General features: G+C 29.7%; 1 long non-coding RNA gene across 1 annotated transcript in view; it reads right to left on the bottom strand.

The window, feature by feature from the left end:
- Positions 1–15,135, bottom strand: part of LOC147067039 (uncharacterized) — a 428,769-nt gene extending 413,634 nt beyond the window's left edge. The window contains exon 1 of the long non-coding RNA XR_015071507.1: positions 14,809–15,135. This is a non-coding gene — a long non-coding RNA (uncharacterized LOC147067039). The remainder of the gene's footprint in view (positions 1–14,808) is intronic.
- Positions 15,136–15,435: the final 300 nt, after the last annotated feature.

The following is a 15,435-nucleotide window of genomic DNA, read 5'->3' as shown; positions in this document are numbered from 1 at the left end:
TTATTAATATATACGTGCGTTACTATGGAAATCAAAATGAAATGTCAAAATGACATTTCAGTATTCTATATTTAGTATGTTTGTTTGTTTTGTTATTTACTTCATATCAAGTACAAGTTTGAGCATATTGAGCATAATAATTCAACAGAAAATTTAAAAACGATGTATTTTAATAGTCCTTTTTATCTTCTAATTATTTCAATATAAACCATATGCTGTTAACGTCCTGTATTCTGTTTTTTTATGTCCACAATAAAAAAATAAATTAATTAATCATCAAAATGATGTATATTATATTTATGTTGCTGTAAAAGGGCATTCTAAAATTTCATATGCTATTAGTAAACAAACAATATTTAAAATGATATTAGATATTTTAAATGACTTGCGAACATATTAATTACGAAAATGAAAACTGCTATTTTTGTTTTTAGAGCCCTCAATTAATACATACGATTTAAGGCGAAGTGCAATGATGCGGTCATTATGCCAGATGTATTTAGATACACAATACGAAGCGTGCATTTTGATATAAATTTTTGATAATTTATATTTTAACATTTTGAAATTAATCCATACTATTAAGAATATTAAAAAGAAAATGAATATTTTTTAATTTTTCTTTACAATTTTTAATGAATGTTGTAAAATATGCATAAACAGTTTCTTCTTATAATAATTAATAACTGTACTAATAATGTTTGATATATTCAAATAAGTTCTTCTCAAGATCATAGTTTTAATATATTTCATTTCTAATTAAAGAAAAATATACTTTTATAAAAAAAATATACACAAATTGATTTTTTTTATTTATTTATCTAATCGAGCTACGGTATAGTAATAATACTCTCAACGGGATTTTTCTCTGGTTTTGAGTAAATAGTTAAAACCAGTTCGAACTAGATCAGTTATAAGGAATCTACTTAGTATATATTTCAATATTTTTTCCTTTGAACCTTAGTAAAAATAATTACAAGATAAAAAGAACTTTTTATATACGTTTATACTTATTATATACGTTTATATATTATATATGTTTTCAATTTTTCTGTTGAATCATATAAACTTGACTTGACTAGATTAAACGATCAAAAAAATTGTACTTGATAGAAATACTGAATAATGAAATGTCATTTCATATAGATTTCGATAGTAACGCACGTATATATTATTTACTTAATAATTTAGTTGCTAGGACCCCCTAGCAACTAATAATGGTATCGAAATAACTTTTCATACAAAACAAAATTAACTAAAAATGAATTCAATTCTACTTAAAGATGGCTAAAAGTATTTAAAAAAATGCACTGGCATCGTGTTCTAATATATTCTAAAAGTTTCAAATGTCTAGCTAGTCGAGAAGTTAGTTAAAAATCGATTGCAAGATTTGTACCGGACAAACAACCACCGGACAAATACGAATACGACCTAATAAAAACGTTGTAAAATACCACATTTTCTTCATTTACGTAAATTAATATATTCATAAAATTCAAATTTTGAAACAGAGTGGCTAAAAATATATTGTTGAAAATTTTTGACCAACAACAAAAGGGTAATATGTGAATAATTTCAGTTGGGTAACCCAAAACCGTTTTTAATGTTTATCATATTAAACAATATTTTAGTATATTACATTATTTTCAACAATCTAGGATACTATCCATCAAGGTAACTTTAACCCGTCGGATTACTTGGATTATAATAAGTTTAATATGGGTGGCGAATATTATATCGCATTTCATATTTTTTTGAATTGCTGGTCATGTTTTGTTGTACAATCAATTATTTTATTTGTTAATTTCTTGCCGTCTTCCATTTTGAAACGATCTGTTAAAATTGTCAAATCAGGGAGTCGGTGTTGGCATGTTTACTAAAATTTCAGTGCATCTACCGATATTTAATATTGGATTAAAGGTCACATTTACGTTTAGATATTTAATAGATTATAACAATATCATATTTTGAAATCATTTCTTTTGTACATTTTGTCAATTTACTGAACTTTAAACGATTCATATGGCAATACTACAAAACACTATAGGCTAATCTTTGATAAAGGATAATGTTATACTTTTACCTTTTATAAATTACTTAACTACTAGTTAAAAGCTTTGTAATTAAATAGGATACTCGTAGCTTAATTGGAAAAGCACACTGACGCAAATCCAGCGGTTACAGGTTCAAATACCGTCGGGTATCGTATTTTTTCTAAAAAAAGATTTTTTCTAGTGAGTATTTTTTGATTTTAGTGCGTGTTTTCAAATTTATAATGTTCAATACCTATATGGAATGTTACATTCTAAAATCTTCTGAATTATTCATTGAATAAAAGAAATAGTTTATGAAATTATTAGCTAGTCTAAGTACATTATAAAAACTAAATAATAGAGTGATCCGTGAGGTCGATTAGTAATTAAGGAAGTAATTAAAACCTACCTTAATTTAATATACAAAAACTGATTATGATTACTGATACAACATTGTATAAGCATTTCATGTAAGAACTACTAGTAAAATCATTTTATTTAAGTAGGGTGTCTGTAACTTAATTGGTAAGGCACGTCAGCGCGAATCCAGCGGTGTCGAATTTTTTCTAATGATTCCAAATTATGTATATAAAATATAAATGTCGCATAACCTGTACTGTCATTTTATACGTTTTTTGTGTGTATGTAAATAAATATATTATGACCAATACAACGATACTAACGTCAAATTACTATTGCTATCAAATAATGTAGTGTGTTATGTTTATACTATTCCTTCTAGGTATAGTCCAAACTGTTTGTTTTCACAGTAAATTGGGAGTGAATATGGTTAAAGTAGGTAATGTATTATTCTTGGGAGTGGAAAACTGAACCAACAACAGAGTCTGCGTTAAGTAATCGGCTGCCAGCTGGTTTTTGGCTCACTTCTGAATTATAATGTAATCGATACTCCAGGTCCACGACCATTGGCGAGGCGAGGTCTGCCACACCGCAGATCGTGATAATGGAACTGAAAATCATTTGATTAAATCTTTAGGCATTTCGGAAATTGCATTGAGCTCCAGACAGCCGGAATGTCCGGGTCATTTATTATTATTATTGATGTTTGACCTGGAAAAAATTGCCATTTCAAAAAAATAAAGAAAAAAATCTTCATTAACTTTTTTTTATCTCGCGTAACCTTTATTTTATTATAAAGACATTTTTTAATTTTTCCATTCATTGTTTGATGAAATAATATTGTTTTAACTTTCAAAAAATTGTGCTGACATAATTGCTAGCACTTTTAACTTGACTAATAAAAATATAACCTAAAAAATTAAATAACTTACTGAATCGAAATCCAAAAAGACTACAATCATAATGTACGATTTTAACTTGAAAAAGTTCTTTGAATAAAAATTGATTCTATAATTGACTGTTATTTCTCAACATTTCTTTTTTAATGTAATAAAATTATTGGTAGGCACAAAAAATAATATTAAATATTGAAGGGTACACATATTATGATATACGCAATATTCTAAATATTTAAATAAATACCAATATGTTTTCAAAAATATATATTAACAGGGTGCTTCTGACGTATTATAAAAAATATACCACCTTAAAATCGTAATACTTAAGTTAAATTAACTCAATATTTATAAAAAAATACTATTAGATAATTAAAATACTACACAGATAGCCTTCTCGTGTACCTTGATTAGGCTCCAGGTTTCACACGCATATATTTCGCAGTCACGTTGTGCTCTCGAAATTTTGTCTTTTTGGACAGGGTAGCTGGGACTAGAGTCGAGTATTTCCCGATAAAATCTCAATCTCGAGATTCGGAATTTCCAGAAAAGAATTCTCGAGAATTCCGTTACAGCGTTACTTTCGAATGTCTAGGTACCCTTCAAAATATTTCCAGGGTGTCTATTTTTCCTCAACATCAAGGCCGACTATATTTAGGTCGTGGCATTGAATTACAAATTACGATGGTTATGCTTACTTACTTACTTACTTACTTCACCTTGTGACGCCCCAATGTTTGGGCAAAGTACAAGCACAAGGTTACGCCATGTCTTGTGCCTCCCGACATGTGAGACCTGCAGTGCGTAGATCTCTTTTGTAGCACCGCAACAGGATAAGGGAGGGTCGGTCACGGCAACGGAACCCTCGAGGTTGTGCCACAAGGGTTCTGAGTGTCTCACTCACTGGCGGCATCCGGAACACATGTCCCAACTACGTGAAGCGTCTTTTCATTAATTACTTCAATCACCGAGGGCTGCCGTGTCCACCCACGAACTCAAGTGTTTGTAAGGCGGTCGTACCAATGTACCCTTAAGATTCATAGATGGCATCTACTGCATCTCAGTGATCAAAAGTCGAAACCTTTAAAGGTTGGTAAGTAATTCCATGTGTCACAGACGATGGTTATTACTAGTTAGTGATTATTTTCGAATGCAGATTTTCTATTTCATATTTCGTTGAAATTATCAACATTTGTTTCAAAATGCAACCACCGCCACATTGTATTCTAAGTATGACCAATAAGTAGCACTGCCACCGAAATTCGTAGTTTCGTATCACGGCTTGGCTATATAGTGTGCCTTGTTCGATACTCTTAAGTTGTGATTATATTGAGGTGCACATCGCGAACTATCAGATGACGTCACAATAAGCTGCCGCTACGGGAAAAAAGTATGTAATGTCGTTTTTCTTGGTATTTAAAATGTTATCAGACTGTTGCTCCCATCCCGTAGCACATTTTGAACCTTTACACAAACATTGTCAGTTAGTAAAATCTGCCGAAATCACCAGAACAACAATAAGGTCACCTCACGTTGCCGGTACAACTGCAGCGACACCTGCATGACTCAATGAACGTTCTCATCATTTTCTACATGCCTACACATTTTCGACTCATGAAAAAATCGCATTTTTCTGTATTTAATGATTGGCACTATGTATTTTTTATAAGAATGTTGTCTATTATCTATGGTTCAAAATATTATTTATGGGTATAATATTGCAAGTAATTTTAACGTAATATGCACACGTACAAACTGTTAAAATTAATTTTAATTTGCATGAATAATGAATAATAATTCAAAATACTATTAAATTGAATTTGGCACTCTCCATCATTAAATTGACATAGTTAGTAATCGTTCAAAATATTCTGCAAAATGACGAAATCATAGACTAAATTCGTCGTCGTCGTGACAGCGTGAAAAAGCTTCGTCTTTTCAATGTTAATCTTTAGATTTCATTAATGTTCTAAGCATCGGAGAAAATAATATCGAAACAAAGATTATGTGATTACGTACCATATTTTATCAGTATTTCCAGAGTCCTTCAATGTTGCCAATTATCGTGCATTTCAGGTTTGATATATAACATAATAATATGGTAGATTCATGCTGTACTTTTCGCTCTAACGTAAAGTTATTACATCAGATACGTCTTTGATAATCCATTGCATTTATCATTATAATTTATTTGTGGGTTCATCCAAGTGATGACCCACTTTATAACAATTTGACCCATTTTCGGGACACCTAATATTATAATGCGTTTTTTTACTTAGATAACTTCTACGTTCAACATTTTCTTCTCTTCCATTATATCCATATTCCTGTTTTTATTAATATTATTATACCTTCCCAGTCATTTAATTGCCTTTCTTATTTTTCTTTACATGCCCATTCACTAACTTATTTTTATGTCGACTTCAAATTGTTAAATTTGCGTTTTGTTTTTGTCTTACATTTTATTTGTTTTTATTATATTTTTTCGTGTTATTATTACACACAGATTTTTTGCATTACATAATAGTCATTATAAATAATTGAGATGCTGAAAGATTTGCGAATACAAATGCACTGAATACCAAGTTGAGAATACTTTTCGTCTTCTTGGCCCATACTAAATATTGGTCCTCTGGATGAGTCAGATATGAAATATGCTTTCTCTAGACTATATCCAAAATCCTCAGTAGGTCCAGATGGCATTCCTCCATGGCTATTAAAAGGATGCAAAAAACTTTTAAGCGATCCTTTGTTGTATATTTTCAATCTATGTTTAAGTAAATCTACCTTCCCTGAATGTTGGAGCTTAACTCGTATACGACCGGTGTATAAAAATGGCTAGGTATCTGAAATAACTAACTTCCGACCAGTGGCTGTTCTCTCTGCACCGGTTAAACCATTTGAGTCCATTTTACATAAATATATTTATACACATGTGGATGGTCAGCTGACTGATGCTCAACATGGTTTTCGGTCTACTCGATCAACAGTTACCAACCTCGTGGAGTACACTGAATACATATCTCGTTCACTAGACAATCATTGTCAAGTTGATGCAATTTATACGGATATGTCAAAGGCTTTCGATCGAGTTGATCATGATATTCTTTTAACTAAACTGAGTGCAGTAGGCGTATCTATTAATTTTGTAAATTTTTTCAAATCTTATTTTTCGCATCGTTGTCAATATATCGAGTACGCTGGGTGTGCATCTGAAGTCTTTCAAACTCTTTCAGGTGTTCCCCAAGGATCAAATCTTGGACTAATTATGTTCCTCATATTTGTCAATGATATAGTTAAAGCCATGGATGGAGTAGAATTTTTACTTTTTGCGGATGATTTGAAATTATATGCACCAATTCGCAATGAGTTGGACTGTTGCATGTTACAGAGAAATCTCTGTTCAATTGAAAGTTGGTCAAAAAAGAATAAATTAGAATTTAATACTGACAAATGCTTTTTTTTTACTTTTTCTAGGTCAAGAACTCCGATTAAATATAATTATATTATTTCAAAAAATTCTTTAAAACGTCAGTCTGAGGCAAAAGATCTTGGGTTAATTTTTGATTCTTCATTATCCTTTCATTCGCATATAACTTCCACGGCTCTACGTGCGAGTAAGCTTCTAGGATTCATCATGCGACAATCCAAACCATTCAAGAGTCCTAATGTATTACGTACACTCTACGTCTCATTAGCATTCTTGAATATGGGTCGATTATCTGGTGTCCTTATGAGGTTTCCTATAAGCTTATTTTAGAACGCGTCCAGAAGAAATTTCTTCGATGTCTTTATTTTAAAACATTTAACTATTTTCCTTTCGATAATTCGTCAGATGATTATTTTCCCACTGCCTTTCTACAAGGCATGCTTACTTTTCACTCTCTTGAATCTCGTCGGTCTCTTCTGCTGTTGAAACACTTTTGCCTGTTATCGCGAGGGATGGTTTCCAATCCTGGTGTCCTAATGAATTTGAATTTCCATGCGCCTGTCAATTACCTACGTGGTCGCAGTCATGATTTATTCTGGATTGGAACCGTTTCCTCGTGTCAAGCCTATCAAGCACCATTAGCGAGGGGTGCAAAACTAGTAAATGCACTCCCTAAAGACATAGATATTTTCAATGATGTACTTTGCATTTTATTTTTGAAACTGTATTTTTCTGTATAAAATTGGATATTTTTCGTTCTCAAAAATTATATTTTTCTGTATTAAATTGTACTTAAGTATGTTTTGATAATTTTTTTTTGTTATTATTTTTGTTATTATATATATATTTCTTTTTCTATATTCTCTTCTCTCTTGTGAGGGTAATGTTTGACTTATAATGTAAATCTCATGTTGTGTACGTCTTGAATTTAGATTTGTTATGTCCACAATGTTTTGTATTCTTAAATAAATAAAATACCATATTGATAAGCCTCATGAGTTTTGTTTTTCCTGTAATTAATGCATGGCAGAGTACTCTCGCGAATAACATCTGTAAGGGATCTTGGCATCACGTTTGACAGTAAGCTGACGTTTAGTGGTCATATGGATACATTTTGTAAAATGTCGCTACAATCGACTGCTCAACGACAATATGGTATTGAAAACTCTACATAACCGTTATATATGTTTTTAAATATTGATTTATTCTCAAAAGATCTAGTATTAATAACTATTTGAATAAAAAAATATAAGTTTTTATTAAGTTTTATATTATATGAGTCTGGCCAAAATATTCAAAGATTGCTAAAAAAATAACATTATATACACAGACGTCTATGGATTATAATCTAAAGCTAAACTGCTTATAACTTAACTAATCCGTATATACTGGCAAATATTAATTTTCATGTTCCCACCAATATCACTCGTAGCTCCACGGTCTTCAAGATACCTAGTCGCAGGACAGATGTTATGTTTCACGATGCTGTGTATTGTGCAATTAGCTTATTTGATGGCACCATAAAGGTTGATTTGTTTTTTATTAACTATATAATGTTTGTGGACGTATTAAATAGGCTAAATTTATAATTGTATAAATTATCATATTTCATTAATATTTACACATGCTGTCTTTTTATTGTTATTTGTAATTAAGATATTTTTATACATTTGTATTTATTATGTATTATGGCGCATTGGCCAATAGCTGTAATACCGTAATACTTTTTTTATAAATAAATAAATAAAATAAATAAATAAACAACTCAGTAATATTTCATGTTTAATGCAGGATGTTTGATGGTGTGAAAATTTCGCCTAATATATTTTTTTAAATAATATTATATCACTTGTACCTACTCGTTTTTAATTCTCTTACCATGATATTTACATGGTTATTGTCCTGAATATGTCTAAATTTATAAGTAATGCGAAGGGTTAGTTGGATATTCTATAGTCAAGAATTCTATAGTCTTTCTATAGAATTCTATTCTATAGTCAGAATATCGGTTTCCCGTAAATATGTTTCGCAGGTTTTTGAAAATTACATATTTTCAGAACTTATAAATAAAATAGTTTATTTTCACCTACTCAGCGGTGCGTAAATCCAAAACTTATATAGTATATCAATAGTATGACGCAATATATCTAAAATTAAATTTAGAGCATAGTTAAATGGGCCAGTGAAAATCAATCATCAAAAAAATCAAAATCAATAAAAAAAGATGATAAGTGTGATAATATGTCGTGTTTAGGCAGTTAATTATTCTGGGAAATTAACTGTTAGGCGTAATATTTTTTAACACTGCTACCCATGAGCGCGTTAATGGCGAACTGTCAAATGTCATTGAGTAACACAGTTAACACGTCTTACTAACTCTGCTAATAATTATTATAGATAATCGCCTTGTTTATAGAATTGCTCCGAGTGATATCTGTGATAGGACTTTGAAGCAATAAAAGGATCGGAAACGTGTTACCATGGTAACTATTTAGAATAGCCCTGCAGTTGCGATAATCAGAGATACCAGAGGATTTTGCTGAAAATGGCGGAAACCACGACGTTTTTAAACGTAGCCCATCGGACATATTAATATTGTCAGAATTTCTATTAATTGCATTTTATTCATACCTCTAACAGTAAGTAAACTTTAATAATTTATCTCTTGATAATGGTATCTGTAAGAAGCCATTATAATCCATTAATCTATTACAAACAACCGTAAAACTATCAAACATTTTAATGAAAATATACTTTTAATTACGCACATACAATATTGTATGTTGCGGAAATGAAATCTTTATCGGCAATATTCATTGCGTCTAAAATTATCCACTAATCTAAATAATCCCACTACTTAATACATTGTATAGGTAACTCAATATTTACTTATCGAGTAACTTCACTTTTCAAAAAAATGATTGATTCAGTTTTATATATTGTTGTGTATTATATTTCCACCATCATTCTAAAGAGCCTACTTTGCATATTATGTAAGCACAGCATATTATATTTCCTTATCCACAAAGATTTGACTATAGCAAAAATATGTGCGTAGATACCACATTGTTTTGTTATTCTTCACGGAATAGAAGTGCAAAGCAACTATCCTATATGTGTGTCTATATTTCACAAGGGGTTTTATATCAGATACAGCGTCAGTGGAAAGCCATTTATCTGCGTTATATCCCTGTGATTAATGTATATTTTTTCGTTGCACAGTCGGCGTCTGAACTAGGGATTGCAATACCGTATAAAAATTACAATCCCGGAATTACCTGATTGATTTTCAATCCCGGAATTACACAAAAAATATCAATTATATAAATTAATTATCAATAAAAATCAAATACAGATAATTTCATTTTTAGTGGTACTCTATTGATTGGTAATTTCGTCTAAATCATGTTTCATAAATAATGTAGATTGATAATTCGCAACTTTTCAAGAGGACAAAATGAAATAATAATTGTATTGGTATTTCGTGTGTATCGTGGAGTTACTGCCAAAATTTGGGAAGACTCGAAATCATGTTATAGAGAAATTGCAATTCTAAAGTTTGACTTGCCCTTTGAAATCAAGCATAATGCTATTTTATTTGTCTTTATGTATGTTGATATTTATAAATATATACGTATAATCTGTTAACTCTAAATACCTAAATTATCGACTTACCTACCAACTTTTAGCAGCCCCACGATAAATTTCTTGGTCACAGAACAACTTACTTTTGACGATGTAAAGCTTAATAATTACAAGATAACTTTTTATATACCCCGTTTTTAAATTTTCTATTGAATCATATAAACTTGACAATTCTATGTATTAATAATTTAGAACAAATAAGGCAATTGTCAACATATCTTTTTTTTGCTATTTTGCAACAAACAAACAAACAAATATAGAATACTGAAATGTCATTTTTATTTCCATAGTAACGCACGTATATATTAATAATTTAGTTGCTAAGACCACCCCTTTAGCAACCAATAATAGTGAATTGGATTACGGATTTCTTCCGTTCATACAAAACAGAATTAACTGAAAATTAATTCAATTCTACTTAAAGATGGCTAAAAGTATTTAAAAAATGCATTGGCATCGTGTTCTGATATATTCTAAAAGTTTCAAATGGCTAGCTAGTCGGGAAGTTAGTTAAAAATCAATTGCAAGATTTGTACTGGATAAACAACCACCGGACAAACAAGAATACGAGCTAAGGAAAACGTGGTTAAATGGAACAATACAACTTATTTTTGCCAAAATTATCTTTGTCCTATTAAACTTTCCAACCTATTTCAATTATTTTCTGATCTCATATTTTCCTAAAAATTAAAATGCTAACAGCTGCATTTATCTGGAATTTCGATGTATTTAATTTATAAAGTACTTGCAGTAAGTAGACAATAATATATTGTATTGTTTATCAAAAATAATATAAGAACTAGTCATAAATTGACCAGTTTTTTGGCATACCAGGATTTATGATCCGGGAATTGAAAACCCTGGTATAAACTGCATCGCTCTCTCCTTGATAAATAATAGCTTGCGATGTTATCACAGTCGCACTTCGGGGCTTTGCAGCGAGTAAATAACAGATATTATCGAATTCATATCGCCATCTATATATTTTATCTACAGTGATTGTATGTATCTTTATAAATAGAATTTTTCATTTCTCAACAATGTTTCTAAAAATAAATAGAGAATACCCACATCGTTGTATTAATAGGTGTTTTTTAGTAATTTCTTGGATGAAAGATATGGTACTTATTAAGAAATAACAAACACTTAATTTTTTTACAATCTTTATAATTATATTTATTCCAAAACCGATTCCATCCCTAAGTAAATTATAATATGTTTCTTTTATAATACAATAATTACACAATTTTTTGATTGGTACTAATTTAAAAAAAAAACTAGCATTGAGATCGCAAGGAGTGCCTTTCTTAAAATAAAACGTCTCCTTAGCAATCAAGACCTTAGTCTGAGACTGCGTATGGTATGCTGTTATGTTCTCTCAATTCTTTTTTATGGTATAAAAGTATGGACTCTAAACTAAGAGATGTCACGGAGAGTTGAAGCTTTCGAGATGTGGCTGTATAGATGCATCCTCTAAATTCCTTGGACTGACCGAGTGACAAATGCTAAAGTTCTCAATCGGATGGGAAAGGACCGGAAGTTCTGCGTAATATCAAAACCAGGAAACTACAGTAACTCGGCCACATTATGAGAAGACAGAAGTACAGCATTCCCCAACCAGTCATCCAAGGAAAGATCAATGTAAAGCGTAGCAGACGATGACGCCATATATCATGGCTTAAGAACCTCTATGATTTGTACGAGTGCAGCTATATTAAACTGTTCTGGTTAGCAGATGACAAAGTTAAGATCGCCTTGGCGGTGGCCGACCTCCGCTAGGGGATGGCACAATAAGAAGAAGAGTTAAAAATCTACTAGGTATAGAAGAAAAACAGTTTTGACAAAAATTAATTTAAAATAAAATATTATTACAAATACATACTTTCGGCGTCTATATTATAACACGCATTCTATATGCAAATATTTTTTTAATGTAAAGGTAAAATATGTTTTCTTATAGTACATAGAAATATGATAACAGACTTCAACGACGGCTAAACTTTAGCCATTTGCTCGAACTCTATTAAAGAGGAGTGAAATGGGTCAACTATTTATTTTAATTGGGCAAATATTTCACAAGTTTTATAACAACTATAATACTATTTCGTTATAATTATATATATATATATACATATATATACATATAATATTCGACGTGGTAAGTTTAAGATAAAACAGTTTTAAATATTTTGATGGACAAAATCGGTTTGGTTTAAATGTATTATAATAAATTTATTTAACTACTGTATATATTATTTAATATAATATACTGCCTTCACTGAGAGTGCACAGAAAATAAAATGAATTTGGTACATGAGTGTAGAGTATTAGACGAATTCTATATTACTGAATTTATTCAATAATACAAACGATCGCTCGTTTTAAGATATCTATGTTTGATACTTTCAATAGCTATAATAATTATGATTATAAACAATTAACTTGGTCAAATTATTAAATGCGAAAAGTTACACAGTTTTTACTTATCTTTTTTGGCTCTACAACTTGATCAATCCAAATCATTATAATAACGATAATATAATATTGAGGTTAGTTTCATATTGTTAAATGCAGTTTATTCAGTTTCATATTTTTCTAGGGATACAATATTACTACTTGAAAGCAACAGTGATAAAGTGAAAAAAGTCGATTTTAAGATATGATTTGAAGAATGCCAATCGATTACTGCGCGTCTATTCTATACACAAGACTGCTTTTCAGCCTCTACGACAGCTATCTAGGGTCGATTTGTATCTAAATATTAGCACTTATTGTAACAGCACCTCTCTTGGCTGTGTTAACTTTAGAGCGAGATAGACAGTTTTGACTGTTTAGAAGGCTAACTTATTGTAACAATTATGATACCTCAATACATAAATATGATAAAGTAATAATGACACTTTAGCGATCGATAAGTAAAGAATAGACCAACTGAAAGCTATACCTACATAAGATATCACTGAGAATAAAATAAATATAATATGTACTCCATTTAAAAGTAAATGCATTGCCGCTATTGCATTTATTAAAATTATTGTCCTGTAACTTTCAGGCAATAGTTGGATATCTAAGATAGCATGGTATACAAAAAATCTTACCATTATCATCTATTAATAATTATAAACCACAGAAAATAAACATAATATAGTCAACCATTTTATTTATATGACACAAACATTAATGTTATATTATCACGAAACTAGTATTTTTTTAATATATAAGTTTTAGATATGTGTTTCAACTTTTTATTTCATTGACAACCACAGAAATATATATACACACTTTAAAGTGCGTGAAAGTTATAATGATATACTATAATATAATATATAGTATGTACATAATAATCTATAGTATAGTATTATGATTATCTAATGATTTGAGAATGAAAAATGTGAGAAGTATAAAAATATATTATGTTCCTTCCTAAATATTAGTATGGCGGGTACACGCCCACTAAGGAAAGGGCTCAGTAAATCATTTTGGAGGAAAGGTGTGAAAAGTTTATTAATTAGATTTATGCTTTAGATTAAACTTTATAAAATTTATAATTTGTAATATTTTACTAGGTATTTACGTAGATATCATTAGATTATTTCATCATAACATATTTCTTGATCTAGAGAAGATGTTTTCATTTTCATCAACACTTAATGTTAAATTTGATTACGTTTAGAATTTACGCAAGCATTTTAGAATCTGTAAGCACACATTTCATCCGAGAGATTATCACATTATAAAAACAAAATTGAACACTCGTGGGATATTTTATGAATTATTTATGAGATACTTAAGAATAAATTTAATGCTCTACCTTTAGTGGCTCAATAACCATTTTGTTATACTTGCATAATTTTAAATAACTCATTCATCACATATTACAACATTATAATAAAAAATAAATATAAAGTTTTTCAATAAGTATATATTTTACACTGTGCATATTATGTATATTATTTATCTTGTCGTGAACGGTTCAAATAGTAGAATACGTTATTATTTTAATAATAATATATATATATATATATAGATATACAAACTACATTCCAAAAAGAAATGATATATTATATTATATACAAACAGTCCTTAAATAAATCATAGAAATGTATTAGAAATGATTAAAATTATGATGTTTGGAATAATATATAACCTAATTATAAGATATCTACTAAATTATCCATTATTTTTTATTAAATATATTATAATAATACATGTCTGTAATATTGTAGTCTTATGGAAAATATTCAAGTTACATTAAAATATATAAGCTAGAATAGAGTAAACAAGAAATGTTTCCTATTTTGATAAACAACATTGCATTGTTTACTAAATTTACTAAATAAATACACGTTATGGTAATGATAACAACCGACTTACGAAAATAATATTTATTAATCATTTCCAAACAAAACACAAAGCTCTAGAATAATAATAGAATATAACTCACCTTAACAATAAAACCGTTGATTCGTACGATATTTGAAGTGTTTTCCTTCGTCCATATACAAAAACATTATTCAACACTGACGTAGTTAAAGAAAATCACAACAAAAACCAAATAAAAATCAACAAAAAACTGACGTAGTAGACATCACCGAAATTAAATTATTATAGTAATTATTTTAGCTATCATAAAATAGAGTTACATTTAGGGTATTTTAATTTTTAAGTTATATTCAATAGATAGGATTAAAATATATATCGCGGAAAGCGTGGATAGTTGCTAGTTAGCGCTACAGAGACACCCGCCCTGCTTGGAAGTTTCCAATAGACTGATCTGAATGTTTTCCGAGGCGATGTTTTTAGGGTGGCCGATCTACAATCACGCCGGTCGGGTTCGTGTGCTTTAACCCTCTACGCCGCCTACGCCAAAGCTGCACGCATAAATTTTAACGTGTTAATACGAGGATATGCCTAAACGATAAAAATATTGACAAACTCGTTACTAATTTACATATTTTTTTAATGTTTTGCATTTACAGAATATTTATGTATTTTTATATTATTACAAAGTAACATAATATATATTATTATATATAATAATGGTATTATTTTTTAACACTACAACAGATCA

Source organism: Rhyacophila brunnea, unplaced genomic scaffold (assembly GCF_057557595.1).
Source record: "Rhyacophila brunnea isolate RB1 unplaced genomic scaffold, BYU_Rbru_1.0 scaffold_4, whole genome shotgun sequence".
In the NCBI taxonomy this organism is placed as follows: Eukaryota; Metazoa; Arthropoda; class Insecta; order Trichoptera; family Rhyacophilidae; genus Rhyacophila; species Rhyacophila brunnea.
This window is presented reverse-complemented; position numbering and strand designations above follow the sequence as displayed.